Source organism: Triturus cristatus, chromosome 12 (assembly GCF_964204655.1).
Source record: "Triturus cristatus chromosome 12, aTriCri1.1, whole genome shotgun sequence".
Classification (NCBI taxonomy): Eukaryota; Metazoa; Chordata; class Amphibia; order Caudata; family Salamandridae; genus Triturus; species Triturus cristatus.
The window spans coordinates 724,657,830-724,684,630 of NC_140595.1; the positions used below are offsets into that span (position 1 = coordinate 724,657,830).

The 26,801-nt window shown below is 42.0% G+C and overlaps 10 non-coding genes across 10 annotated transcripts; all 10 read left to right on the forward strand.

The window, feature by feature from the left end:
• Positions 1-8,133: 8,133 nt before the first annotated feature.
• Positions 8,134-8,216, forward strand: TRNAS-AGA (transfer RNA serine (anticodon AGA)). Its single transcript has one exon. It is a non-coding gene; the product is annotated as a tRNA-Ser (tRNA).
• A 1,281-nt stretch (positions 8,217-9,497) lies between these two features.
• Positions 9,498-9,569, forward strand: TRNAH-GUG (transfer RNA histidin (anticodon GUG)). Its single transcript has one exon. It is a non-coding gene; the product is annotated as a tRNA-His (tRNA).
• A 2,588-nt stretch (positions 9,570-12,157) lies between these two features.
• TRNAS-AGA (transfer RNA serine (anticodon AGA)) lies at positions 12,158-12,239 on the forward strand. Its single transcript has one exon. It is a non-coding gene; the product is annotated as a tRNA-Ser (tRNA).
• Positions 12,240-13,520: 1,281 nt separating this feature from the next.
• On the forward strand, positions 13,521-13,592 carry TRNAH-GUG (transfer RNA histidin (anticodon GUG)). Its single transcript has one exon. It is a non-coding gene; the product is annotated as a tRNA-His (tRNA).
• Positions 13,593-16,180: 2,588 nt separating this feature from the next.
• Positions 16,181-16,262, forward strand: TRNAS-AGA (transfer RNA serine (anticodon AGA)). The gene has a single exon. It is a non-coding gene; the product is annotated as a tRNA-Ser (tRNA).
• A 1,280-nt stretch (positions 16,263-17,542) lies between these two features.
• Positions 17,543-17,614, forward strand: TRNAH-GUG (transfer RNA histidin (anticodon GUG)). Its single transcript has one exon. It is a non-coding gene; the product is annotated as a tRNA-His (tRNA).
• Positions 17,615-20,199: 2,585 nt separating this feature from the next.
• TRNAS-AGA (transfer RNA serine (anticodon AGA)) lies at positions 20,200-20,281 on the forward strand. Its single transcript has one exon. It is a non-coding gene; the product is annotated as a tRNA-Ser (tRNA).
• Positions 20,282-21,562: 1,281 nt separating this feature from the next.
• On the forward strand, positions 21,563-21,634 carry TRNAH-GUG (transfer RNA histidin (anticodon GUG)). The gene has a single exon. It is a non-coding gene; the product is annotated as a tRNA-His (tRNA).
• A 2,586-nt stretch (positions 21,635-24,220) lies between these two features.
• On the forward strand, positions 24,221-24,302 carry TRNAS-AGA (transfer RNA serine (anticodon AGA)). The gene has a single exon. It is a non-coding gene; the product is annotated as a tRNA-Ser (tRNA).
• Positions 24,303-25,583: 1,281 nt separating this feature from the next.
• TRNAH-GUG (transfer RNA histidin (anticodon GUG)) lies at positions 25,584-25,655 on the forward strand. The gene has a single exon. It is a non-coding gene; the product is annotated as a tRNA-His (tRNA).
• Positions 25,656-26,801: the final 1,146 nt, after the last annotated feature.

The window sequence follows — 26,801 nt, forward strand, 5'->3', positions numbered from 1 at the left end:
AAGAGCGGGCCGTTTGAGGCCGTTCGAGGACGGACGAGGGAGGGCGCGGGGCACCCCAGCCTGTCCGCAATCCATCACACACCAGGCGCTGCCGGTGACATTATGACCACGAGAGAAACTAGGAGCAAGAGTGCCATGGCGACGGGAAGGCCAACAGGTACTTTGGATACGTACTTTGCTAAAGCTGGGTCCCTTCTCGTGGATGAGATCTCCATTCTTGAAAGACGTATCTCCCAAGAAATAGACTGGGTGAGGAGATCCTCCCTGGGACCCATCGCGCACGTTCCCACCCCCGCCAAGCCACCAAATCTTACAACACTTCCGGCAGGGGGTGAAGTTGGGCTGCATGCTCTTCCAGACCTATCTGAAACTAACTGCTCCATCACCTCCTTTATTGATTGTGAAAATTCCGAGCATGCAGAGCTTAGCATCCTACCTCTCCCAAACTGTAAGGGCCCCTTAGTACACACCATTGCTGAGGTAGCTGTCATTGAGCAGACTATAAGCAATACCAAGGCCCAGACTCAGCCCACACAGCGGGAGAAGGAGGGAGCAATCCCGAAAATGGATAAAAGGGCCCACAAAACTAGGGGGGGTAATCCTAAAGCTACTAAAGTCAACCCTAGAGCTAGGGGAACTAAACAGGACATAGTTAGCAAAGGGCCGGTCTCATCCCGTATACACGAAGCCATCCACCAACATACCCCGGAAAAAAATCCTCCTAGCCAACAAAACGCTGCCGGGATGTATGATAGTATGTTCTCTGAATTACGCACTCTACTGAGGGAACTGCTTAATCCCCTAGAAGACCGTCTGGCCAACATTGAAATCTGCCTAATAGATTTGCGTAGGGGATTACTAGGTTTAGTATCAGACCAAAGAGCAGGTATGCACGCAGTAGGTGGGCACTCCATAGGGGCTCCCAATTTATCTAACTTACCTTCAAATTCCATCATCTCGTCCCCTGTACCCCTGACAGCCACCTCATTGGAAAATGTGCAGCCGGCTCCTTTCCCAAAACCCGCCTCTGCACTACCCCGCAACCACCAACCCGTCACAGGATCCACCAGTAGGCTGAACTCATCTGGTACGGGCTCTGGTTCTAATCAGGTAAAATCATCAAATGACGCAAGGAACCCTACAGATAGGCAAGACAGTCTACAAGATCGGCGCAAAGTGGTAAATCTGCCTCCCGAGGCTGCTGCCTATTCTGTTGTCCTGAAGGGAGTACCCCCGTTTGAGGGAACCGTGGTGGAACCATATGATTCTTTACACAACAAGGTCACTAGTTGGCTTAACACTCACAGGCCATTACCACCTAATACTAGGGGAGAAATTCTCATGGCTAGAAGAGTCCCTTGGATCGGCCACACCGATAAGAAATGTGTTGGTGACTGTATAATTGTAAATTTCAGGAACCCCAAAATTGTGTCCTATATTTGCAATTGGACCGGGAACAAAGGGTCTACATCTATTGAAGTGGTCCACCTGTCATATTTTTATCCTAATACTTTTAAGCCAATTTTGAACATTGACAATGGTTGGACCCGGGTTGGACCGGCCGCTGATGGCCGTAGAGTCAGGCCCACCCGTAATGCTTCATGCACAAACTTTGGTAACCTTTTCCATCCCAGTAGATACAGCTGTCTTGAACAGATAGATTGACTCTCTAAGGGTCAGGGGCATGGCGCATGCGAAATAGATATCGCCACTCAAGAATATGGTGCCCCCCAATGGGTGAACTTGACATCTATTAACCCCCACGGTCAAGAAACTGAATCATCTAAAATTAAAATTGTCCTGGGTGGCACTAACAACAAGCTAAAATTGTCAGTCCCATCGCATCATAAAGCAGACCCGATGGAATTATCTACTGAGGAAACATTCCTGCCCAGTCCTACGGCTGCACCATTGGATGCTGCCCCGCTCGAAAGTGCTGGAAGTGTCCCTGACCCGCTTGACATCCCCTTAAAGGTTCTTTCTTGGAATGTCGCTGGCATTGTCAATAAACTTGACACGAGCGACTGGGAGTCGCTGATAGCTACCAGCGACATTTGCCTCTTTCAAGAGACATGGGCAAGGGAACCACTATCCAGAGTGGGGTATGCTGTGTTTGAAATAAACGCGATTTGGTCAGGCAGAGGGAGGCCCTCCGGAGGGTTGGCGATCTGGGTGGCTAGTCACATTGGGTGTAATGCGGAGAGCTTACCGACGCGTTCGCAGGACATCCAGTGTGTTCTACTCAGGTGGCCTAACGCTTCGAGTTTAGCAATAATCAATGTATACTCCCGTCCCACCAAGCTGGCCATGGAATCTCCCACACTTGACGATCTTACTTGCTTTTTGGTCACCCTCCCTAATGACTTTAAGATAGTCTTGGGAGGCGACCTGAATTGCCATTTTGAGCCCTTAGAAGGCCTTAAGGAAGGAGCCCTCGTTGCGGAAGACGACCTCTGGGGCGTACCGCGTTGTCAATCGCCATATGTCAAAATCTGGTCGCCCCTAGTAGTACAAATCCTGTCCTTAACGCTAAATTTTTCCCTAAGGGCATGTAATGGCCGCAGTACCTCAGATACTCCCTCCGCATGTACTTTTAACAGGGTGAACCAAGAATCCAGGTTAGATTACATCTTTGTAGATATTAGTCTCTGGCCCATGGTTCAGGATTTTAGAATAATACCAAGAACGGACAGTGATCATAATGCACTTGTGATGTATATGGCGCACCCTAAAGGTGCTGATCGATCACTCGCCGCTAAGCCCAACAAAGATCCCGGGAACTTGATAATTAGTTCCAATAGACGTAGGATCAAATGGGGGAAACTGGCGAGCTCCGAAGAGTCCCTGAGCAAGATTTTTCGGCTAGCACTCCCGAAGCTAATAGAAACGGACAACCTAATTTCACAGCCAAGAAACTTGGAATTCAATAAGAAATTAGCCCACATACACGAGGAATTGGTGGCCCTTTTAGGTGAGGTCTTTTACCCAGTGTTACCCCCAAGGAAAAATACAACTCGAACTCCAACCTGGTATAATACATCTTGTAAAAGGGCTAAGTCCGAACTCCTGAAGTGTGTTAAAAAAGGATCGGATAAGAGCAAACTTGCTGAGCTTAGACGAATCTACAAGAAAACTTTGGCAGTGGCACGAGCCGAATGGGATTGGAATAAATGGCAGGATTTAACATCAGCACTGGAAGCAAAAGATCTGAGGAAATTTTGGTCCCTGGTGAATACTGGTATGCCGGACCCCAAAGCTGCAATTGAGCCAAATATTGCAGCATCCGTCTGGGAGGCCCATTTTGCCCAATTATACCAGGAACCACCTCAAATTGATGGTGGGAGGGACATGATCTCTACTGTTGCTCCTGCCCCAGTACCAGCCCTGGAATTTACTCTCTCCGAGGTGGTCAATGTTATTCTAACCCTTTCGAGGGGGAAGGCCCCTGGTCTTGACAGGTTGCCTGGCGATCTTTTTCGCTCATACGCAGACATATGGGGTCCTTATCTCCTTACACTCTTTAACGCTATTCTGGGTGGGATGGAGATTCCCTGTACTTGGCTGGGGGCTGAGATAGTGCCCATTTTCAAAAAGGGTTCGCCCCTGCTCCCAGTCAACTACAGGCCAATAAGCCTCATAGATGTCCCCCAGAAAATTTACTCGCGCCTACTCCTAAACCATCTTATGGAGTGGATGGAGGAAAATAAAATTCTCAGCCCCTTACAAGCCGGCTTCCGGAAAAACACGTCCACCATGGATCAGATCTTCCGCCTCGTACTCCTATATTGGAAAACAGTGATCATTGAGAGGGGAAGGCTGTACATGGTGTTCGTGGACCTGAAGTCAGCTTTTGACCTGGTCCCCAGGAAGAAACTATGGGAGACATTAACGGGGCTGGGAGTTCCACCCCATCTACTAAACGCCATTATTAGGCTCCATGAAAACAACTTTGCACAGGTCAGGTATGGAAGGTCGGGTGCGCTGACATCTAAATTCCCAGTTCATAGAGGGGTCAGACAGGGTTGTGTCCTTGCCCCGACCCTGTTCTGCCTCTATGTTAACAATGTAATTGCATATCTTGACAAGGTCCATGATAATGACGCCCCGTCTCTGGCCGGCAGGAGGGTACCGGCCATTATGTTCGCGGACGATACCCTCCTGCTGTCCAAATCCCCGATGGGGATTCAACGGATTTTAGATGGTTTTGGCCTTTTCTGTAGCCAACACGGCCTGGAAATAAACACAGGGAAGACCAAATTTATGATATTTAACCCTTCAGCCAATACTAGACCAAACCCATCCCTGAGTTCAGTTACACTGGAGAGAGTAAAAACCTTTCAGTACCTAGGGGTAACGCTGCATGAGAACCTATCATGGGAACCTCACGTAGCAATCAGTCATATGAAACTTGCACAACTGTCCGGGGGAATTCTGAAGGTAGCAAATTCCTCCACCTACAAACCAATTAGCCCGGCAGTTGTAATGTACAAGTCACAAGCCAAAGCAGCCGCATCGTACGGTGGAGAACTCTGGGGATACATGGCGGGCACAGGAATCATTAATGCAGAAAACAATTTTTTAAGGCGTCTCCTGGCCCTCCCCCGAGGCACACCCCTTCTTCCCCTAAGAATGGATATGGGTTTACCCTCTATAAAAGAGGACCTGGAACTTATGCCACTAAGGTTCTGGCATAGGCTCTGGTCCACTGTTGAGCTTCTACACTATAGGCAAGAGCTTGTACATGTTATGAATCTGAATTCCTGCGACAAAATTACCTGGCTAGCCTCGATAAAGAAAGAACTCTATAGGCTGGGACTCCCCGAATTATGGGATGCGCCCGAGCAAGGCTGCCTCGGGGTCTCCCGCAAACGCCTTGTGGGTATATATAGGGAGCAACGCTATGCCTCCCTGGTCTCGGCATCTAACAAAGGGTCCCTGACTGATCGATTTTTGACTGTCAAGGACCAGTATCAGTTTGAGGGATTTATGGACATTATTTTTCCCATCCTATCCAGAAAATTGTTCATACAATGGAGGTTAGGGACTCTCCCTATTAAAATCTTTACCCACAACTGGTCAGTAAAGAATGATAAAATTTGTCCAGGCTGCTGCAACCATGATGAGGAAGAAACCGACATTTTGTTCTTTTGCCCAGCTTACAACAGACCTAGAAGATACTGGCTAGTCCCGCTATGCAGAAATCTGGGCATTAGGAGTCATCAGCAGGTGTACAGAATACTGAAAACGAACACTGATCCGCACATAGTGTTTGCAGTTGCAAAATTTTTAACGGCTATGTGGCACATAAGGTCTAATATAAATAAGAACTGTGTTGTTTAATGAATTCCATTGTTTAGATGTCCGTAACATTTGTACATTGATTTTACTGCTTTTATCATGCTCGCATTTTTAGTGACTGTTTTAAATTTATTGTGTGATTCTATCTTTTATGGCCTAATCGGCCGAAATAAAGAAATTTTGGATTGGATTGGTTAGTACTCTGCGTTGTGGCCGCAGCAACCTCGGTTCGAATCCGAGTCACGGCATTGTGGTTGGCAATGTCACGGCAGTTGGGTGTTAATTTTACAGAATTAGCAAATGTACCAGTGGTTTTTGTAAAATGTCTATTAAAAACAGATCCTTTCAAATATTTAAACCATCTAACAACAAATGATTTAAACTTGCATGATTATAAGCTGTAGCTATAATGTATTTACTTACATAAATTATCGTTCTTGAACCTATTGGGGGTGGAGGGGGAGCGGAGCTCACCCCCCAGGTGCAGTTGAGTGACCTGTGTTGTGGCTCTCTAGAGGGAAGGCACAAATTTTGCTGTCACCCAGCCCAATCCAGACGTGTATTGGGGCCAGGTTTCAGGCAAATAGAGCAGTAAGTGCAGAGACATAATCACTCTCTAAAAGTGGCATTTCTAAAATAGTAAAGTTAAATCCAACCTCACCAGTAAGTAGGATTTTCAATAAATAAATAAAGCTACTCCTCTCCGATATGGAATTACCAAATAAAAAGTATAGGGGAATACACAGAGCTAACCTATGAGAGGGGTAGACCTCACAGTAGTGAAAAATGAAATAGACTGTTTGGTACTTACAGGACACGCGAACCACCAAAGTACATATCTTATTTTTTACTTACATAGCATCATGCACCTAGGACTACCTAGGGCCTACCTTAGGTGTAAATTATATGTAATAAAAGGGGAGTTTAAGGCTTGGCAAGTAGGCTGGGACTCCCCTGGGAGACCCCTGAGTCTATGCCCAGAAACATAACTCTGCCAGTCGAGTACTTACCTAAAAGCCGATAACTCACTTTTCTTCCATAGGCTAACATTGAGTGGTTTCACTTGGAAATTCTTCTAAGTGGAGTAGATTTTTAGAACTTTAAAATATTCATCTAAAATCAGCCGAACAACGAATTCTGATTTACTCACCTGTTATCAGGAGAGACCTCAGTGCTGCATCTTGGAGCTCGGTACTGACCCTGAAAAGTAATTTTAACCGTACTTACCAGTAACTCGAATTTCCTTCCATGGGATATCATTGCCTGCTTTTTGCTGAAAATTTTCTAAGTGTCGATTTTTGAAACTTACAAATATTCTTTAAAAATCGTACCAACTGTGAAAACGTAATTGTTTACCTGTTTTAGATAGATGTCCCAGTACTGAGCCTAGGAGCCCAGCACTGGATTACAAAAGTAACGAGAACGTACTTTACCCGTAACTTGAATTTTCTTCCATAGGAAACCATTGACTGTTTTTCTGTGAAATTTCTTCTAAGTGTCGATTTTGCAAACATGTAAATATTCCTTAAAAATCGCCTGTATAACTTAAACGCAGTTTCTCAACTGCTTACAGGTGGTACAGTAGTGCTGGATCTAGGATCCAACACTGACCTAGAAAACGTAACCATAACCCCACTTACCTGCTAAGTGAATTTCCTTCCATAGGATAACATTGGTAATTTGATCAGCAAAAGTTTCGAAGTGTCAACTTTTAAAATAGCAAAATATTGCTTAAAAATCACAACAGTAACTAAAACGAATTTACTCACTTGTTTCCAAGAACTGTCCCAGGACTGAATCTAGGATCCAGTCCTGGATTTAGAAAAGTAATCCTGAAAGTAATTAATTGCATATAACTTAAAATTCCCATTGAGCTCAATGTATTATTGTGATTCAAATTGTGTTGCCTATTGCAATAAACTGTAACTATGACCTGCAAAAGTCAATTGCCTATTGCAAAGTATTTAACTAAACCATCTCATTCTGAGAAAGTATATTTTGATACCTATTGTTGGTTCTAAAATAAAACAACAATATCTTTTGTATGCAAACCAATGGCCTAGAGTTCAGTTCTTGAGTGTGTGAGACCATTTGCTGACTGAGTGTGTACAACAAATGTTTTACACTGTACTCTGATACTGCCTTACTGCTCGGCAAGCTACCACTTTAGAGAGTAAGGTTATATCTAACTTTAGCCTCTGCCAAACCTCTGGGGACTGGGGACTCTGTGCACACTGTACCTATTTGGGAACAGTATATACAGAGCCACTTTCTCACAGTAGTCATAGAGTGATTAGAGTCCTAAGGCCAACATAAAGATACAGCAAAACGTGAGGTGAAAAGCAAAAAGGTTGCTGGTAGGCCACCTTAAGGATGCCAGGTCTAACAAAAACTGAACTAAGGATAACATGAGTAAAACATCAGGTTTCTCTACTGCATTTGGTGAGACAAGTGGGCCTTCTTTTATCTTCCATTCAAGCAATCTTTGACAGACCCCTTTATTATAGAGCTTTTCAAGGATTACAGATAAGGCACTTACAAAGGAGTCCCAAATACTCAGAGATGGTTGACTTCTGTAATATGGGTCGTAGACTAAAAGCAGCGCAAAAACAGAGTGCAACAGGGTCCAAAAACTTGAGTGCCACAAGAGAGTTTGAATGCAAGCGTATCCTTTTACAGATCCAGAGATATACTCATGCAATTTTTATTTTTAGGACAGAACGTGCATGATGAAAAAAACATTGTTTTTAAAAAGCGCATTGCAGAATATCAGTACTTTGATGTGGGAAAACTTCAAAACTTTCAAACAAAATATTTGTAGGCAGCTTACAGCAAGTTGTTGTGGCCGAGTGGTTAAGGCGATGGACTAGAAATCCATTGGGGGTATCCCCGCGCAGGTTCGAATCCTGCCAACAACGAGAATCTTTTTATTATCGGCTACAATTTCAGAAGTTAACCTTTAGTATTTCTTCCATTTCAGTTTTATAAATAGGTGGCTTATTTTTGTGTCACTATTGCCTCTCCACATATTTGTTATCGCTACCTCTTTCATGTCTTTGCTACACCTCATTCCTACTTTAGCACTGGTGTAAACGCTTCAAATTATTATACGCTTGCTCTCTCATTCATACCTGCGCATGCACTTGAAAGTTACTTTACCAATAAAAGACGCAAAGAGAGAAATTGAACAAAAGTGCTGGCTGGATTGGCAAACACACTTCATAAAACTGCATTTTCTTTTTTATTCTCCCCTGTGTTACATGCTTAACCTCCCCATGTGTAATTTCTCTTAACCTGCTGTCCCAGGAAGAGAATTTCATCTACAGGCTCTTTCTGTGTTTTTTTCCCTAGTCTGTCTTTCCCATTTCTTAGCTGTGTAACTGTTCCTTTACGCGCTCTATTTAAACGCCATCAATCTCATTTGAGCTCCTTGCTCCCGCTTCTGTTTTCTCCACCTCTCATACTGCCAGTTCTCTCTTTCTCTGTGGTTGGTGGCTACTTTCCTGAGCTTCCGAAGCCACGTGGTTCCTGCCTCTTGTTGTCAGACTTGAATTGGAAAAGGAACCATATTAACAAGCCTTTACCACTCACACACGGCGGAAGTTTATACTTTAATTCAGTGAGCTAAGAAAAGCGTGTTGTGGGTCCCCTACGAGCCATGGTGCTTGCTTCATCATGATTTGGCACCAGTCATTAGCCGCAGCTCTGCTAATGAGCCACTGAGGTCAGTTTCAATATTTACTCAAAAACATAACCATGCAGCCCACCCCTCAACTGTGTATTTATCTGGCTTTTCTGCTGTTCGTGTGATTAGCTGGGAGGAGCTCACGGCGACATCCTCCCTATAAAAGTGTAGATGGATCACTCTCTAACTCTTTCTTGCTTCACATACAAATGGCTTGAAAGGTGCAGGGAAGATGCAGGTCTAATAGACAGAATAGAAGGCCTGTGCCAGGTGGGTTTCTCTGCATTGGTGTCCCATCACAGGTCCGCAAGTGTAATTTGTGATCTTTGACTCCTGGCATTTCACAAGCAGGCGGCCAGGAAACGGTTTCAGCCTATCAACCACTGAGGAGACGCAGCCTCTGAATGAGGAATGAGGAAGCAATGAATACATCCAGCCTATCACAGGAACAGCCCTGAGTGTTCCGAATTATAAATTCTCCATGTCATTGTATGTCGTTGAGCCCAAGTAGCTCGCCGTGATCGTATAGTGGTTAGTACTCTGCGTTGTGGCCGCAGCAACCTCGGTTCGAATCCGAGTCACGGCATTGTGGTTGGCAATGTCACGGCAGTTGGGTGTTAATTTTACAGAATTAGCAAATGTACCAGTGGTTTTTGTAAAATGTCTATTAAAAACAGATCCTTTCAAATATTTAAACCATCTAACAACAAATGATTTAAACTTGCATGATTATAAGCTGTAGCTATAATGTATTTACTTACATAAATTATCGTTCTTGAACCTATTGGGGGTGGAGGGGGAGCGGAGCTCACCCCCCAGGTGCAGTTGAGTGACCTGTGTTGTGGCTCTCTAGAGGGAAGGCACACATTTTGCTGTCACCCAGCCCAATCCAGACGTGTATTGGGGCCAGGTTTCAGGCAAATAGAGCAGTAAGTGCAGAGACATGTTCACTCTCTAAAAGTGGCATTTCTAAAATAGTAAAGTTAAATCCAACCTCACCAGTAAGTAGGATTTTCAATAAATAAATAAAGCTACTCCTCTCCGATATGGAATTACCAAATAAAAAGTATAGGGGAATACACAGAGCTAACCTATGAGAGGGGTAGACCTCACAGTAGTGAAAAATGAAATAGACTGTTTGGTACTTACAGGACACGCGAACCACCAAAGTACATATCTTATTTTTTACTTACATAGCATCATGCACCTAGGACTACCTAGGGCCTACCTTAGGTGTAAATTATATGTAATAAAAGGGGAGTTTAAGGCTTGGCAAGTAGGCTGGGACTCCCCTGGGAGACCCCTGAGTCTATGCCCAGAAACATAACTCTGCCAGTCGAGTACTTACCTAAAAGCCGATAACTCACTTTTCTTCCATAGGCTAACATTGAGTGGTTTCACTTGGAAATTCTTCTAAGTGGTGTGGAGTTTTGGAACTTTAAAATATTCATCTAAAATCAGCCGAACAACGAATTCTGATTTACTCACCTGTTATCAGGAGAGACCTCAGTGCTGCATCTTGGAGCTCGGTACTGACCCTGAAAAGTAATTTTAACCGTACTTACCAGTAACTCGAATTTCCTTCCATGGGATATCATTGCCTGCTTTTTGCTGAAAATTTTCTAAGTGTCGATTTTTGAAACTTACAAATATTCTTTAAAAATCGTACCAACTGTGAAAACGTAATTGTTTACCTGTTTTAGATAGATGTCCCAGTACTGAGCCTAGGAGCCCAGCACTGGATTACAAAAGTAACGAGAACGTACTTTACCCGTAACTTGAATTTTCTTCCATAGGAAACCATTGACTGTTTTTCTGTGAAATTTCTTCTAAGTGTCGATTTTGCAAACATGTAAATATTCCTTAAGAATCGCCTGTATAACTTAAACGCAGTTTCTCAACTGCTTACAGGTGGTACAGTAGTGCTGGATCTAGGATCCAACACTGACCTAGAAAACGTAACCATAACCCCACTTACCTGCTAAGTGAATTTCCTTCCATAGGATAACATTGGTAATTTGATCAGCAAAAGTTTCGAAGTGTCAACTTTTAAAATAGCAAAATATTGCTTAAAAATCACAACAGTAACTAAAACGAATTTACTCACTTGTTTCCAAGAACTGTCCCAGGACTGAATCTAGGATCCAGTCCTGGATTTAGAAAAGTAATCCTGAAAGTAATTAATTGCATATAACTTAAAATTCCCATTGAGCTCAATGTATTATTGTGATTCAAATTGTGTTGCCTATTGCAATAAACTGTAACTATGACCTGCAAAAGTCAATTGCCTATTGCAAAGTATTTAACTAAAGCATCTCATTCTGAGAAAGTATATTTTGATACCTATTGTTGGTTCTAAAATAAAACAACAATTTCTTTTGTATGCAAACCAATGGCCTAGAGTTCAGTTCTTGAGTGTGTGAGACCATTTGCTGACTGAGTGTGTACAACAAATGTTTTACACTGTACTCTGATACTGCCTTACTGCTCGGCAAGCTACCACTTTAGAGAGTAAGGTTATATCTAACTTTAGCCTCTGCCAAACCTCTGGGGACTGGGGACTCTGTGCACACTGTACCTATTTGGGAACAGTATATACAGAGCCACTTTCTCACAGTAGTGATAAAGTGATTAGAGTCCTACGGCCAACATAAAGATACAGCAAAACGTGAGGTGAAAAGCAAAAAGGTTGCTGGTAGGCCACCTTAAGGATGCCAGGTCTAACAAAAACTGAACTAAGGATAACATGAGTAAAACATCAGGTTTCTCTACTGCATTTGGTGAGACAAGTGGGCCTTCTTTTATCTTCCATTCAAGCAATCTTTGACAGACCCCTTTATTATAGAGCTTTTCAAGGATTACAGATAAGGCACTTACAAAGGAGTCCCAAATAATCAGAGATGGTTGACTTCTGTAATATGGGTCGTAGACTAAAAGCAGCACAAAAACAGAGTGCAAGAGGGTCCAAAAAACTTGAGTGCCACAAGAGAGTTTGAATGCAAGCGTATCCTTTTACAGATCCAGAGATATACTCATGCAATTTTTATTTTTAGGACAGAACGTGCATGATGAAAAAAACATTGTTTTTAAAAAGCGCATTGCAGAATATCAGTACTTTGATGTGGGAAAACTTCAAAACTTTCAAACAAAATATTTGTAGGCAGCTTACAGCAAGTTGTTGTGGCCGAGTGGTTAAGGCGATGGACTAGAAATCCATTGGGGTATCCCCGCGCAGGTTCGAATCCTGCCAACAACGAGAATCTTTTTATTATCGGCTACAATTTCAGAAGTTAACCTTTAGTATTTCTTCCATTTCAGTTTTATAAATAGGTGGCTTATTTTTGTGTCACTATTGCCTCTCCACATATTTGTTATCGCTACCTCTTTCATGTCTTTGCTACACCTCATTCCTACTTTAGCACTGGTGTAAACGCTTCAAATTATTATACGGTTGCTCTCTCATTCATACCTGCGCATGCACTTGAAAGTTACTTTACCAATAAAAGACGCAAAGAGAGAAATAGAACAAAAGTGCTGGCTGGATTGGCAAACACACTTCATAAAACTGCATTTTCTTTTTTATTCTCCCCCGTGTTACATGCTTAACCTCCCCATGTGTAATTTCTCTTAACCTGCTGTCCCAGGAAGAGAATTTCATCTACAGGCTCTTTCTGTGTTTTTTTCCCTAGTCTGTCTTTCCCATTTCTTAGCTGTGTAACTGTTCCTTTACGCGCTCTATTTAAACGCCATCAATCTCATTTGAGCTCCTTGCTCCCGCTTCTGTTTTCTCCACCTCTCATACTGCCAGTTCTCTCTTTCTCTGTGGTTGGTGGCTACTTTCCTGAGCTTCCAAAGCCACGTGGTTCCTGCCTCTTGTTGTCAGACTTGAATTGGAAAAGGAACCATATTAACAAGCCTTTACCACTCACACACGGCGGAAGTTTATACTTTAATTCAGTGAGCTAAGAAAAGCGTGTTGTGGGTCCCCTACGAGCCATGGTGCTTGCTTCATCATGATTTGGCACCAGTCATTAGCCGCAGCTCTGCTAATGAGCCACTGAGGTCAGTTTCAATATTTACTCAAAAACATAACCATGCAGCCCACCCCTCAACTGTGTATTTATCTTGCTTTTCTGCTGTTCGTGTGATTAGCTGGGAGGAGCTCACGGCGACATCCTCCCTATAAAAGTGTAGATGGATCACTCTCTAACTCTTTCTTGCTTCACATACAAATGGCTTGAAAGGTGCAGGGAAGATGCAGGTCTAATAGTCAGAATAAAAGGCCTGTGCCAGGTGGGTTTCTCTGCATTGGTGTCCCATCACAGGTCCGCAAGTGTAATGTGTGATCTTTGACTCCTGGCATTTCACAAGCAGGCGGCCAGGAAACGGTTTCAGCCTATCAACCACTGAGGAGACGCAGCCTCTGAATGAGGAATGAGGAAGCAATGAATACATCCAGCCTATCACAGGAACAGCCCTGAGTGTTCCGAATTATAAATTCTCCATGTCATTGTATGTCGTCGAGCCCAAGTAGCTCGCCGTGATCGTATAGTGGTTAGTACTCTGCGTTGTGGCCGCAGCAACCTCGGTTCGAATCCGAGTCACGGCATTGTGGTTGGCAATGTCACGGCAGTTGGGTGTTAATTTTACAGAATTAGCAAATGTACCAGTGGTTTTTGTAAAATGTCTATTAAAAACAGATCCTTTCAAATATTTAAACCATCTAACAACAAATGATTTAAACTTGCATGATTATAAGCTGTAGCTATAATGTATTTACTTACATAAATTATCGTTCTTGAACCTATTGGGGGTGGAGGGGGAGCGGTGCTCACCCCCCAGGTGCAGTTGAGTGACCTGTGTTGTGGCTCTCTAGAGGGAAGGCACACATTTTGCTGTCACCCAGCCCAATCCAGACGTGTATTGGGGCCAGGTTTCAGGCAAATAGAGCAGTAAGTGCAGAGACATGTTCACTCTCTAAAAGTGGCATTTCTAAAATAGTAAAGTTAAATCCAACCTCACCAGTAAGTAGGATTTTCAATAAATAAATAAAGCTACTCCTCTCCGATATGGAATTACCAAATTAAAAGTATAGGGGAATACACAGAGCTAACCTATGAGAGGGGTAGACCTCACAGTAGTGAAAAATGAAATAGACTGTTTGGTACTTACAGGACACGCGAACCACCAAAGTACATATCTTATTTTTTACTTCCATAGCATCATGCACCTAGGACTACCTAGGGCCTACCTTAGGTGTAAATTATATGTAATAAAAGGGGAGTTTAAGGCTTGGCAAGTAGGCTGGGACTCCCCTGGGAGACCCCTGAGTCTATGCCCAGAACCATAACTCTGCCAGTCGAGTACTTACCTAAAAGCCGATAACTCACTTTTCTTCCATAGGCTAACATTGAGTGGTTTCACTTGGAAATTCTTCTAAGTGGTGTGGAGTTTTGGAACTTTAAAATATTCATCTAAAATCAGCCGAACAACGAATTCTGATTTACTCACCTGTTATCAGGAGAGACCTCAGTGCTGCATCTTGGAGCTCGGTACTGACCCTGAAAAGTAATTTTAACCGTACTTACCAGTAACTCGAATTTCCTTCCATGGGATATCATTGCCTGCTTTTTGCTGAAAATTTTCTAAGTGTCGATTTTTTAAACTTACAAATATTCTTTAAAAATCGTACCAACTGTGAAAACGTAATTGTTTACCTGTTTTAGATAGATGTCCCAGTACTGAGCCTAGGAGCCCAGCACTGGATTACAAAAGTAACGAGAACGTACTTTACCCGTAACTTGAATTTTCTTCCATAGGAAACCATTGACTGTTTTTCTGTGAAATTTCTTCTAAGTGTCGATTTTGCAAACATGTAAATATTCCTTAAAAATCGCCTGTATAACTTAAACGCAGTTTCTCAACTGCTTACAGGTGGTACAGTAGTGCTGGATCTAGGATCCAACACTGACCTAGAAAACGTAACCATAACCCCACTTACCTGCTAAGTGAATTTCCTTCCATAGGATAACATTGGTAATTTGATCAGCAAAAGTTTCTAAGTGTCAACTTTTAAAATAGCAAAATATTGCTTAAAAATCACAACAGTAACTAAAACGAATTTACTCACTTGTTTCCAAGAACTGTCCCAGGACTGAATCTAGGATCCAGTCCTGGATTTAGAAAAGTAATCCTGAAAGTAATTAATTGCATATAACTTAAAATTCCCGTTGAGCTCAATGTATTATTGTGATTCAAATTGTGTTGCCTATTGCAATAAACTGTAACTATGACCTGCAAAAGTCAATTGCCTATTGCAAAGTATTTAACTAAAGCATCTCATTCTGAGAAAGTATATTTTGATACCTATTGTTGGTTCTAAAATAAAACAACAATATCTTTTGTATGCAAACCAATGGCCTAGAGTTCAGTTCTTGAGTGTGTGAGACCATTTGCTGACTGAGTGTGTACAACAAATGTTTTACACTGTACTCTGATACTGCCTTACTGCTCGGCAAGCTACCACTTTAGAGAGTAAGGTTATATCTAACTTTAGCCTCTGCCAAACCTCTGGGGACTGGGGACTCTGTGCACACTGTACCTATTTGGGAACAGTATATACAGAGCCACTTTCTCACAGTAGTGATAAAGTGATTAGAGTCCTAAGGCCAACATAAAGATACAGCAAAACGTGAGGTGAAAAGCAAAAAGGTTGCTGGTAGGCCACCTTAAGGATGCCAGGTCTAACAAAAACTGAACTAAGGATAACATGAGTAAAACATCAGGTTTCTCTACTGCATTTGGTGAGACAAGTGGGCCTTCTTTTATCTTCCATTCAAGCAATCTTTGACAGACCCCTTTATTATAGAGCTTTTCAAGGATTAAAGATAAGGCACTTACAAAGGAGTCCCAAATACTCAGAGATGGTTGACTTCTGTAATATGGGTCGTAGACTAAAAGCAGCGCAAAAACAGAGTGCAACAGGGTCCAAAAAACTTGAGTGCCACAAGAGAGTTTGAATGCAAGCGTATCCTTTTACAGATCCAGAGATATACTCATGCAATTTTTGTTTTTAGGACAGAACGTGCATGATGAAAAAAACATTGTTTTTAAAAAGCGCATTGCAGAATATCAGTACTTTGATGTGGGAACACTTCAAAACTTTCAAACAAAATATTTGTAGGCTGCTTACAGCAAGTTGTTGTGGCCGAGTGGTTAAGGCGATGGACTAGAAATCCATTGGGGTATCCCTGCGCAGGTTCGAATCCTGCCAACAACGAGAATCTTTTTATTATCGGCTACAATTTCAGAAGTTAACCTTTAGTATTTCTTCCATTTCAGTTTTATAAATAGGTGGCTTATTTTTGTGTCACTATTGCCTCTCCACATATTTGTTATCGCTACCTCTTTCATGTCTTTGCTACACCTCATTCCTACTTTAGCACTGGTGTAAACGCTTCAAATTATTATACGGTTGCTCTCTCATTCATACCTGCGCATGCACTTGAAAGTTACTTTACCAATAAAAGACGCAAAGAGAGAAATAGAACAAAAGTGCTGGCTGGATTGGCAAACACACTTCATAAAACTGCATTTTCTTTTTTATTCTCCCCCGTGTTACATGCTTAACCTCCCCATGTGTAATTTCTCTTAACCTGCTGTCCCAGGAAGAGAATTTCATCTACAGGCTCTTTCTGTGTTTTTTTCCCTAGTCTGTCTTTCCCATTTCTTAGCTGTGTAACTGTTCCTTTACGCGCTCTATTTAAACGCCATCAATCTCATTTGAGCTCCTTGCTCCCGCTTCTGTTTTCTCCACCTCTCATACTGCCAGTTCTCTCTTTCTCTGTGGTTGGTGGCTACTTTCCTGAGCTTCCGAAGCCACGTGGTTCCTGCCTCTTGTTGTCAGACTTGAATTGTAAAGTAACCATATTAACAAGCCTTTACCACTCACACACGGCGGAAGTTTATACTTTAATTCAGTGAGCTAAGAAAAGCGTGTTGTGGGTCCCCTACGAGCCATGGTGCTTGCTTCATCATGATTTGGCACCAGTCATTAGCCGCAGCTCTGCTAATGAGCCACTGAGGTCAGTTTCAATATTTACTCAAAATCATAACCATGCAGCCCACCCCTCAACTGTGTATTTATCTTGCTTTTCTGCTGTTCGTGTGATTAGCTGGGAGGAGCTCACGGCGACATCCTCCCTATAAAAGTGTAGATGGATCACTCTCTAACTCTTTCTTGCTTCACATACAAATGGCTTGAAAGGTGCAGGGAAGATGCAGGTCTAATAGACAGAATAGAAGGCCTGTGCCAGGTGGGTTTCTCTGCATTGGTGTCCCATCACAGGTCCGCAAGTGTAATGTGTGATCTTTGACTCCTGGCATTTCACAAGCAGGCGGCCAGGAAACGGTTTCAGCCTATCAACCACTGAGGAGACGCAGCCTCTGAATGAGGAATGAGGAAGCAATGAATACATCCAGCCTATCACAGGAACAGCCCTGAGTGTTCCGAATTATAAATTCTCCATGTCATTGTATGTCGTTGAGCCCAAGTAGCTCGCCGTGATCGTATAGTGGTTAGTACTCTGCGTTGTGGCCGCAGCAACCTCGGTTCGAATCCGAGTCACGGCATTGTGGTTGGCAATGTCACGGCAGTTGGGTGTTAATTTTACAGAATTAGCAAATGTACCAGTGGTTTTTGTAAAATGTCTATTAAAAACAGATCCTTTCAAATATTTAAACCATCTAACAACAAATGATTTAAACTTGCATGATTATAAGCTGTAGCTATAATGTATTTACTTACATAAATTATCGTTCTTGAACCTATTGGGGGTGGAGGGGGAGCGGAGCTCACCCCCAGGTGCAGTTGAGTGACCTGTGTTGTGGCTCTCTAGAGGGAAGGCACAAATTTTGCTGTCACCCAGCCCAATCCAGACGTGTATTGGGGCCAGGTTTCAGGCAAATAGAGCAGTAAGTGCAGAGACATGTTCACTCTCTAAAAGTGGCATTTCTAAAATAGTAAAGTTAAATCCAACCTCACCAGTAAGTAGGATTTTCAATAAATAAATAAAGCTACTCCTCTCCGATATGGAATTACCAAATAAAAAGTATAGGGGAATACACAGAGCTAACCTATGAGAGGGGTAGACCTCACAGTAGTGAAAAATGAAATAGACTGTTTGGTACTTACAGGACACGCGAACCACCAAAGTACATATCTTATTTTTTACTTACATAGCATCATGCACCTAGGACTACCTAGGGCCTACCTTAGGTGTAAATTATATGTAATAAAAGGGGAGTTTAAGGCTTGGCAAGTAGGCTGGGACTCCCCTGGGAGACCCCTGAGTCTATGCCCAGAACCATAACTCTGCCAGTCGAGTACTTACCTAAAAGCCGATAACTCACTTTTCTTCCATAGGCTAACATTGAGTGGTTTCACTTGGAAATTCTTCTAAGTGGTGTGGAGTTTTGGAACTTTAAAATATTCATCTAAAATCAGCCGAACAACGAATTCTGATTTACTCACCTGTTATCAGGAGAGACCTCAGTGCTGCATCTTGGAGCTCAGTACTGACCCTGAAAAGTAATTTTAACCGTACTTACCAGTAACTCGAATTTCCTTCCATGGGATATCTTTGCCTGCTTTTTGCTGAAAATTTTCTAAGTGTCGATTTTTGAAACTTACAAATATTCTTTAAAAATCGTACCAACTGTGAAAACGTAATTGTTTACCTGTTTTAGATAGATGTCCCAGTACTGAGCCTCGGAGCCCAGCACTGGATTACAAAAGTAACGAGAACGTACTTTACCCGTAACTTGAATTTTCTTCCATAGGAAACCATTGACTGTTTTTCTGTGAAATTTCTTCTGTGTCGATTTTGCAAACATGTAAATATTCCTTAAAAATCGCCTGTATAACTTAAACGCAGTTTCTCAACTGCTTACAGGTGGTACAGTAGTGCTGGATCTAGGATCCAACACTGACCTAGAAAAAGTAACCATAACCCCACTTACCTGCTAAGTGAATTTCCTTCCATAGGATAACATTGGTAATTTGATCAGCAAAAGTTTCTAAGTGTCAACTTTTAAAATAGCAAAATATTGCTTAAAAATCACAACAGTAACTAAAACGAATTTACTCACTTGTTTCCAAGAACTGTCCCAGGACTGAATCTAGGATCCAGTCCTGGATTTAGAAAAGTAATCCTGAAAGTAATTAATTGCATATAACTTAAAATTCCCATTGAGCTCAATGTATTATTGTGATTCAAATTGTGTTGCCTATTGCAATAAACTGTAACTATGACCTGCAAAAGTCAATTGCCTATTGCAAAGTATTTAACTAAAGCATCTCATTCTGAGAAAGTATATTTTGATACCTATTGTTGGTTCTAAAATAAAACAACAATTTCTTTTGTATGCAAACCAATGGCCTAGAGTTCAGTTCTTGAGTGTGTGAGACCATTTGCTGACTGAGTGTGTACAACAAATGTTTTACACTGTACTCTGATACTGCCTTACTGCTCGGCAAGCTACCACTTTAGAGAGTAAGGTTATGTCTAACTTTAGCCTCTGCCAAACCTCTGGGGACTGGGGACTCTGTGCACACTGTACCTATTTGGGAACAGTATATACAGAGCCACTTTCTCACAGTAGTGATAAAGTGATTAGAGTCCTACGGCCAACATAAAGATACAGCAAAACGTGAGGTGAAAAGCAAAAAGGTTGCTGGTAGGCCACCTTAAGGATGCCAGGTCTAACAAAAACTGAACTAAGGATAACATGAGTAAAACATCAGGTTTCTCTACTGCATTTGGTGAGACAAGTGGGCCTTCTTTTATCTTCCATTCAAGCAATCTTTGACAGACCCCTTTATTATAGAGCTTTTCAAGGATTACAGATAAGGCACTTACAAAGGAGTCCCAAATAATCAGAGATGGTTGACTTCTGTAATATGGGTCGTAGACTAAAAGCAGCACAAAAACAGAGTGCAAGAGGGTCCAAAAAACTTGAGTGCCACAAGAGAGTTTGAATGCAAGCGTATCCTTTTACAGATCCAGAGATATACTCATGCAATTTTTATTTTTAGGACAGAACGTGCATGATGAAAAAAACATTGTTTTTAAAAAGCGCATTGCAGAATATCAGTACTTTGATGTGGGAAAACTTCAAAACTTTCAAACAAAATATTTGTAGGCAGCTTACAGCAAGTTGTTGTGGCCGAGTGGTTAAGGCGATGGACTAGAAATCCATTGGGGTATCCCCGCGCAGGTTCGAATCCTGCCAACAACGAGAATCTTTTTATTATCGGCTACAATTTCAGAAGTTAACCTTTAGTATTTCTTCCATTTCAGTTTTATAAATAGGTGGCTTATTTTTGTGTCACTATTGCCTCTCCACATATTTGTTATCGCTACCTCTTTCATGTCTTTGCTACACCTCATTCCTACTTTAGCACTGGTGTAAACGCTTCAAATTATTATACGGTTGCTCTCTCATTCATACCTGCGCATGCACTTGAAAGTTACTTTACCAATAAAAGACGCAAAGAGAGAAATAGAACAAAAGTGCTGGCTGGATTGGCAAACACACTTCATAAAACTGCATTTTCTTTTTTATTCTCCCCCGTGTTACATGCTTAACCTCCCCATGTGTAATTTCTCTTAACCTGCTGTCCCAGGAAGAGAATTTCATCTACAGGCTCTTTCTGTGTTTTTTTCCCTAGTCTGTCTTTCCCATTTCTTAGCTGTGTAACTGTTCCTTTACGCGCTCTATTTAAACGCCATCAATCTCATTTGAGCTCCTTGCTCCCGCTTCTGTTTTCTCCACCTCTCATACTGCCAGTTCTCTCTTTCTCTGTGGTTGGTGGCTACTTTCCTGAGCTTCCAAAGCCACGTGGTTCCTGCCTCTTGTTGTCAGACTTGAATTGGAAAAGGAACCATATTAACAAGCCTTTACCACTCACACACGGCGGAAGTTTATACTTTAATTCAGTGAGCTAAGAAAAGCGTGTTGTGGGTCCCCTACGAGCCATGGTGCTTGCTTCATCATGATTTGGCACCAGTCATTAGCCGCAGCTCTGCTAATGAGCCACTGAGGTCAGTTTCAATATTTACTCAAAAACATAACCATGCAGCCCACCCCTCAACTGTGTATTTATCTTGCTTTTCTGCTGTTCGTGTGATTAGCTGGGAGGAGCTCACGGCGACATCCTCCCTATAAAAGTGTAGATGGATCACTCTCTAACTCTTTCTTGCTTCACATACAAATGGCTTGAAAGGTGCAGGGAAGATGCAGGTCTAATAGTCAGAATAAAAGGCCTGTGCCAGGTGGGTTTCTCTGCATTGGTGTCCCATCACAGGTCCGGAAGTGTAATGTGTGATCTTTGACTCCTGGCATTTCACAAGCAGGCGGCCAGGAAACGGTTTCAGCCTATCAACCACTGAGGAGACGCAGCCTCTGAATGAGGAATGAGGAAGCAATGAATACATCCAGCCTATCACAGGAACAGCCCTGAGTGTTCCGAATTATAAATTCTCCATGTCATTGTATGTCGTCGAGCCCAAGTAGCTCGCCGTGATCGTATAGTGGTTAGTACTCTGCGTTGTGGCCGCAGCAACCTCGGTTCGAATCCGAGTCACGGCATTGTGGTTGGCAATGTCACGGCAGTTGGGTGTTAATTTTACAGAATTAGCAAATGTACCAGTGGTTTTTGTAAAATGTCTATTAAAAACAGATCCTTTCAAATATTTAAACCATCTAACAACAAATGATTTAAACTTGCATGATTATAAGCTGTAGCTATAATGTATTTACTTACATAAATTATCGTTCTTGAACCTATTGGGGGTGGAGGGGGAGCGGAGCTCACCCCCCAGGTGCAGTTGAGTGACCTGTGTTGTGGCTCTCTAGAGGGAAGGCACAAATTTTGCTGTCACCCAGCCCAATCCAAACGTGTATTGGGGCCAGGTTTCAGGCAAATAGAGCAGTAAGTGCAGAGACATGTTCACTCTCTAAAAGTGGCATTTCTTAAATAGTAAAGTTAAATCCAACCTCACCAGTAAGTAGGATTTTCAATAAATAAATAAAGCTACTCCTCTCCGATATGGAATTACCAAATAAAAAGTATAGGGGAATACACAGAGCTAACCTATGAGAGGGGTAGACCTCACAGTAGTGAAAAATGAAATAGACTGTTTGGTACTTACAGGACACGCGAACCACCAAAGTACATATCTTATTTTTTACTTACATAGCATCATGCACCTAGGACTACCTAGGGCCTACCTTAGGTGTAAATTATATGTAATAAAAGGGGAGTTTAAGGCTTGGCAAGTATGCTGGGACTCCCCTGGGAGACCCCTGAGTCTATGCCCAGAAACATAACTCTGCCAGTCGAGTACTTACCTAAAAGCCGATAACTCACTTTTCTTCCATAGGCTAACATTGAGTGGTTTCACTTGGAAATTCTTCTAAGTGGTGTGGAGTTTTGGAACTTTAAAATATTCATCTAAAATCAGCCGAACAACGAATTCTGATTTACTCACCTGTTATCAGGAGAGACCTCAGTGCTGCATCTTGGAGCTCGGTACTGACCCTGAAAAGTAATTTTAACCGTACTTACCAGTAACTCGAATTTCCTTCCATGGGATATCATTGCCTGCTTTTTGCTGAAAATTTTCTAAGTGTCGATTTTTGAAACTTACAAATATTCTTTAAAAATCGTACCAACTGTGAAAACGTAATTGTTTACCTGTTTTAGATAGATGTCCCAGTACTGAGCCTCGGAGCCCAGCACTGGATTACAAAAGTAACGAGAACGTACTTTACCCGTAACTTGAATTTTCTTCCATAGGAAACCATTGACTGTTTTTCTGTGAAATTTCTTCTGTGTCGATTTTGCAAACATGTAAATATTCCTTAAAAATCGCCTGTATAACTTAAACGCAGTTTCTCAACTGCTTACAGGTGGTACAGTAGTGCTGGATCTAGGATCCAACACTGACCTAGAAAAAGTAACCATAACCCCACTTACCTGCTAAGTGAAATTCCTTCCATAGGATAACATTGGTAATTTGATCAGCAAAAGTTTCGAAGTGTCAACTTTTAAAATAGCAAAATATTGCTTAAAAATCACAACAGTAACTAAAACAAATGTACTCACTTGTTTCCAAGAACTGTCCCAGGACTGAATCTAGGATCCAGTCCTGGATTTAGAAAAGTAATCCTGAAAGTAATTAATTGCATATAACTTAAAATTCCCATTGAGCTCAATGTATTATTGTGATTCAAATTGTGTTGCCTATTGCAATAAACTGTAACTATGACCTGCAAAAGTCAATTGCCTATTGCAAAGTATTTAACTAAAGCATCTCATTCTGAGAAAGTATATTTTGATACCTATTGTTGGTTCTAAAATAAAACAACAATATATTTTGTATGCAAACCAATGGCCTAGAGTTCAGTTCTTGAGTGTGTGAGACCATTTGCTGACTGAGTGTGTACAACAAATGTTTTACACTGTACTCTGATACTGCCTTACTGCTCGGCAAGCTACCACTTTAGAGAGTAAGGTTATATCTAACTTTAGCCTCTGCCAAACCTCTGGGGACTGGGGACTCTGTGCACACTGTACCTATTTGGGAACAGTATATACAGAGCCACTTTCTCACAGTAGTGATAAAGTGATTAGAGTCCTACGGCCAACATAAAGATACAGCAAAACGTGAGGTGAAAAGCAAAAAGGTTGCTGGTAGGCCACCTTAAGGATGCCAGGTCTAACAAAAACTGAACTAAGGATAACATGAGTAAAACATCAGGTTTCTCTACTGCATTTGGTGAGACAAGTGGGCCTTCTTTTATCTTCCATTCAAGCAATCTTTGACAGACCCCTTTATTATAGAGCTTTTCAAGGATTACAGATAAGGCACTTACAAAGGAGTCCCAAATAATCAGAGATGGTTGACTTCTGTAATATGGGTCGTAGACTAAAAGCAGCACAAAAACAGAGTGCAAGAGGGTCCAAAAAACTTGAGTGCCACAAGAGAGTTTGAATGCAAGCGTATCCTTTTACAGATCCAGAGATATACTTATGCAATTTTTATTTTTAGGACAGAACGTGCATGATGAAAAAATCATTGTTTTTAAAAAGCGCATTGCAGAATATCAGTACTTTGATGTGGGAAAACTTCAAAACTTTCAAACAAAATATTTGTAGGCAGCTTACAGCAAGTTGTTGTGGCCGAGTGGTTAAGGCGATGAACTAGATATCCATTGGGGTATCCCCGTGCAGGTTCGAATCCTGCCAACAACGAGAATCTTTTTATTATCGGCTACAATTTCAGAAGTTAACCTTTAGTATTTCTTCCATTTCAGTTTTATAAATAGGTGGCTTATTTTTGTGTCACTATTGCCTCTCCACATATTTGTTATCGCTACCTCTTTCATGTCTTTGCTACACCTCATTCCTACTTTAGCACTGGTGTAAACGCTTCAAATTATTATACGGTTGCTCTCTCATTCATACCTGCGCATGCACTTGAAAGTTACTTTACCAATAAAAGACGCAAAGAGAGAAATAGAACAAAAGTGCTGGCTGGATTGGCAAACACACTTCATAAAACTGCATTTTCTTTTTTATTCTCCCCCGTGTTACATGCTTAACCTCCCCATGTGTAATTTCTCTTAACCTGCTGTCCCAGGAAGAGAATTTCATCTACAGGCTCTTTCTGTGTTTTTTTCCCTAGTCTGTCTTTCCCATTTCTTAGCTGTGTAACTGTTCCTTTACGCTCTCTATTTAAACGCCATCAATCTCATTTGAGCTCCTTGCTCCCGCTTCTGTTTTCTCCACCTCTCATACTGCCAGTTCTCTCTTTCTCTGTGGTTGGTGGCTACTTTCCTGAGCTTCCGAAGCCACGTGGTTCCTGCCTCTTGTTGTCAGACTTGAATTGGAAAAGGAACCATATTAACAAGCCTTTACCACTCACACACGGCGGAAGTTTATACTTTAATTCAGTGAGCTAAGAAAAGCGTGTTGTGGGTCCCCTACGAGCCATGGTGCTTGCTTCATCATGATTTGGCACCAGTCATTAGCCGCAGCTCTGCTAATGAGCCACTGAGGTCAGTTTCAATATTTACTCAAAAACATAACCATGCAGCCCACCCCTCAACTGTGTATTTATCTTGCTTTTCTGCTGTTCGTGTGATTAGCTGGGAGGAGCTCACGGCGACATCCTCCCTATAAAAGTGTAGATGGATCACTCTCTAACTCTTTCTTGCTTCACATACAAATGGCTTGAAAGGTGCAGGGAAGATGCAGGTCTAATAGACAGAATAGAAGGCCTGTGCCAGGTGGGTTTCTCTGCATTGGTGTCCCATCACAGGTCCGCAAGTGTAATGTGTGATCTTTGACTCCTGGCATTTCACAAGCAGGCGGCCAGGAAACGGTTTCAGCCTATCAACCACTGAGGAGACGCAGCCTCTGAATGAGGAATGAGGAAGCAATGAATACATCCAGCCTATCACAGGAACAGCCCTGAGTGTTCCGAATTATAAATTCTCCATGTCATTGTATGTCGTTGAGCCCAAGTAGCTCGCCGTGATCGTATAGTGGTTAGTACTCTGCGTTGTGGCCGCAGCAACCTCGGTTCGAATCCGAGTCACGGCATTGTGGTTGGCAATGTCACGGCAGTTGGGTGTTAATTTTACAGAATTAGCAAATGTACCATTGGTTTTTGTAAAATGTCTATTAAAAACAGATCCTTTCAAATATTTAAACCATCTAACAACAAATGATTTAAACTTGCATGATTATAAGCTGTAGCTATAATGTATTTACTTACATAAATTATCGTTCTTGAACCTATTGGGGGTGGAGGGGGAGCGGAGCTCACCCCCCAGGTGCAGTTGAGTGACCTGTGTTGTGGCTCTCTAGAGGGAAGGCACAAATTTTGCTGTCACCCAGCCCAATCCAGACGTGTATTGGGGCCAGGTTTCAGGCAAATAGAGCAGTAAGTGCAGAGACATGTTCACTCTCTAAAAGTGGCATTTCTAAAATAGTAAAGTTAAATCCAACCTCACCAGTAAGTAGGATTTTCAATAAATAAATAAAGCTACTCCTCTCCGATATGGAATTACCAAATAAAAAGTATAGGGGAATACACAGAGCTAACCTATGAGAGGGGTAGACCTCACAGTAGTGAAAAATGAAATAGACTGTTTGGTACTTACAGGACACGCGAACCACCAAAGTACATATCTTATTTTTTACTTACATAGCATCATGCACCTAGGACTACCTAGGGCCTACCTTAGGTGTAAATTATATGTAATAAAAGGGGAGGTTAAGGCTTGGCAAGTAGGCTGGGACTCCCCTGGGAGACCCCTGAGTCTATGCCCAGAACCATAACTCTGCCAGTCGAGTACTTACCTAAAAGCCGATAACTCACTTTTCTTCCATAGGCTAACATTGAGTGGTTTCACTTGGAAATTCTTCTAAGTGGTGTGGAGTTTTGGAACTTTAAAATATTCATCTAAAATCAGCCGAACAACGAATTCTGATTTACTCACCTGTTATCAGGAGAGACCTCAGTGCTGCATCTTGGAGCTCAGTACTGACCCTGAAAAGTAATTTTAACCGTACTTACCAGTAACTCGAATTTCCTTCCATGGGATATCATTGCCTGCTTTTTGCTGAAAATTTTCTAAGTGTCGATTTTTGAAATTTACAAATATTCTTTCAAAATCGTACCAACTGTGAAAACGTAATTGTTTACCTGTTTTAGATAGATGTCCCAGTACTGAGCCTAGGAGC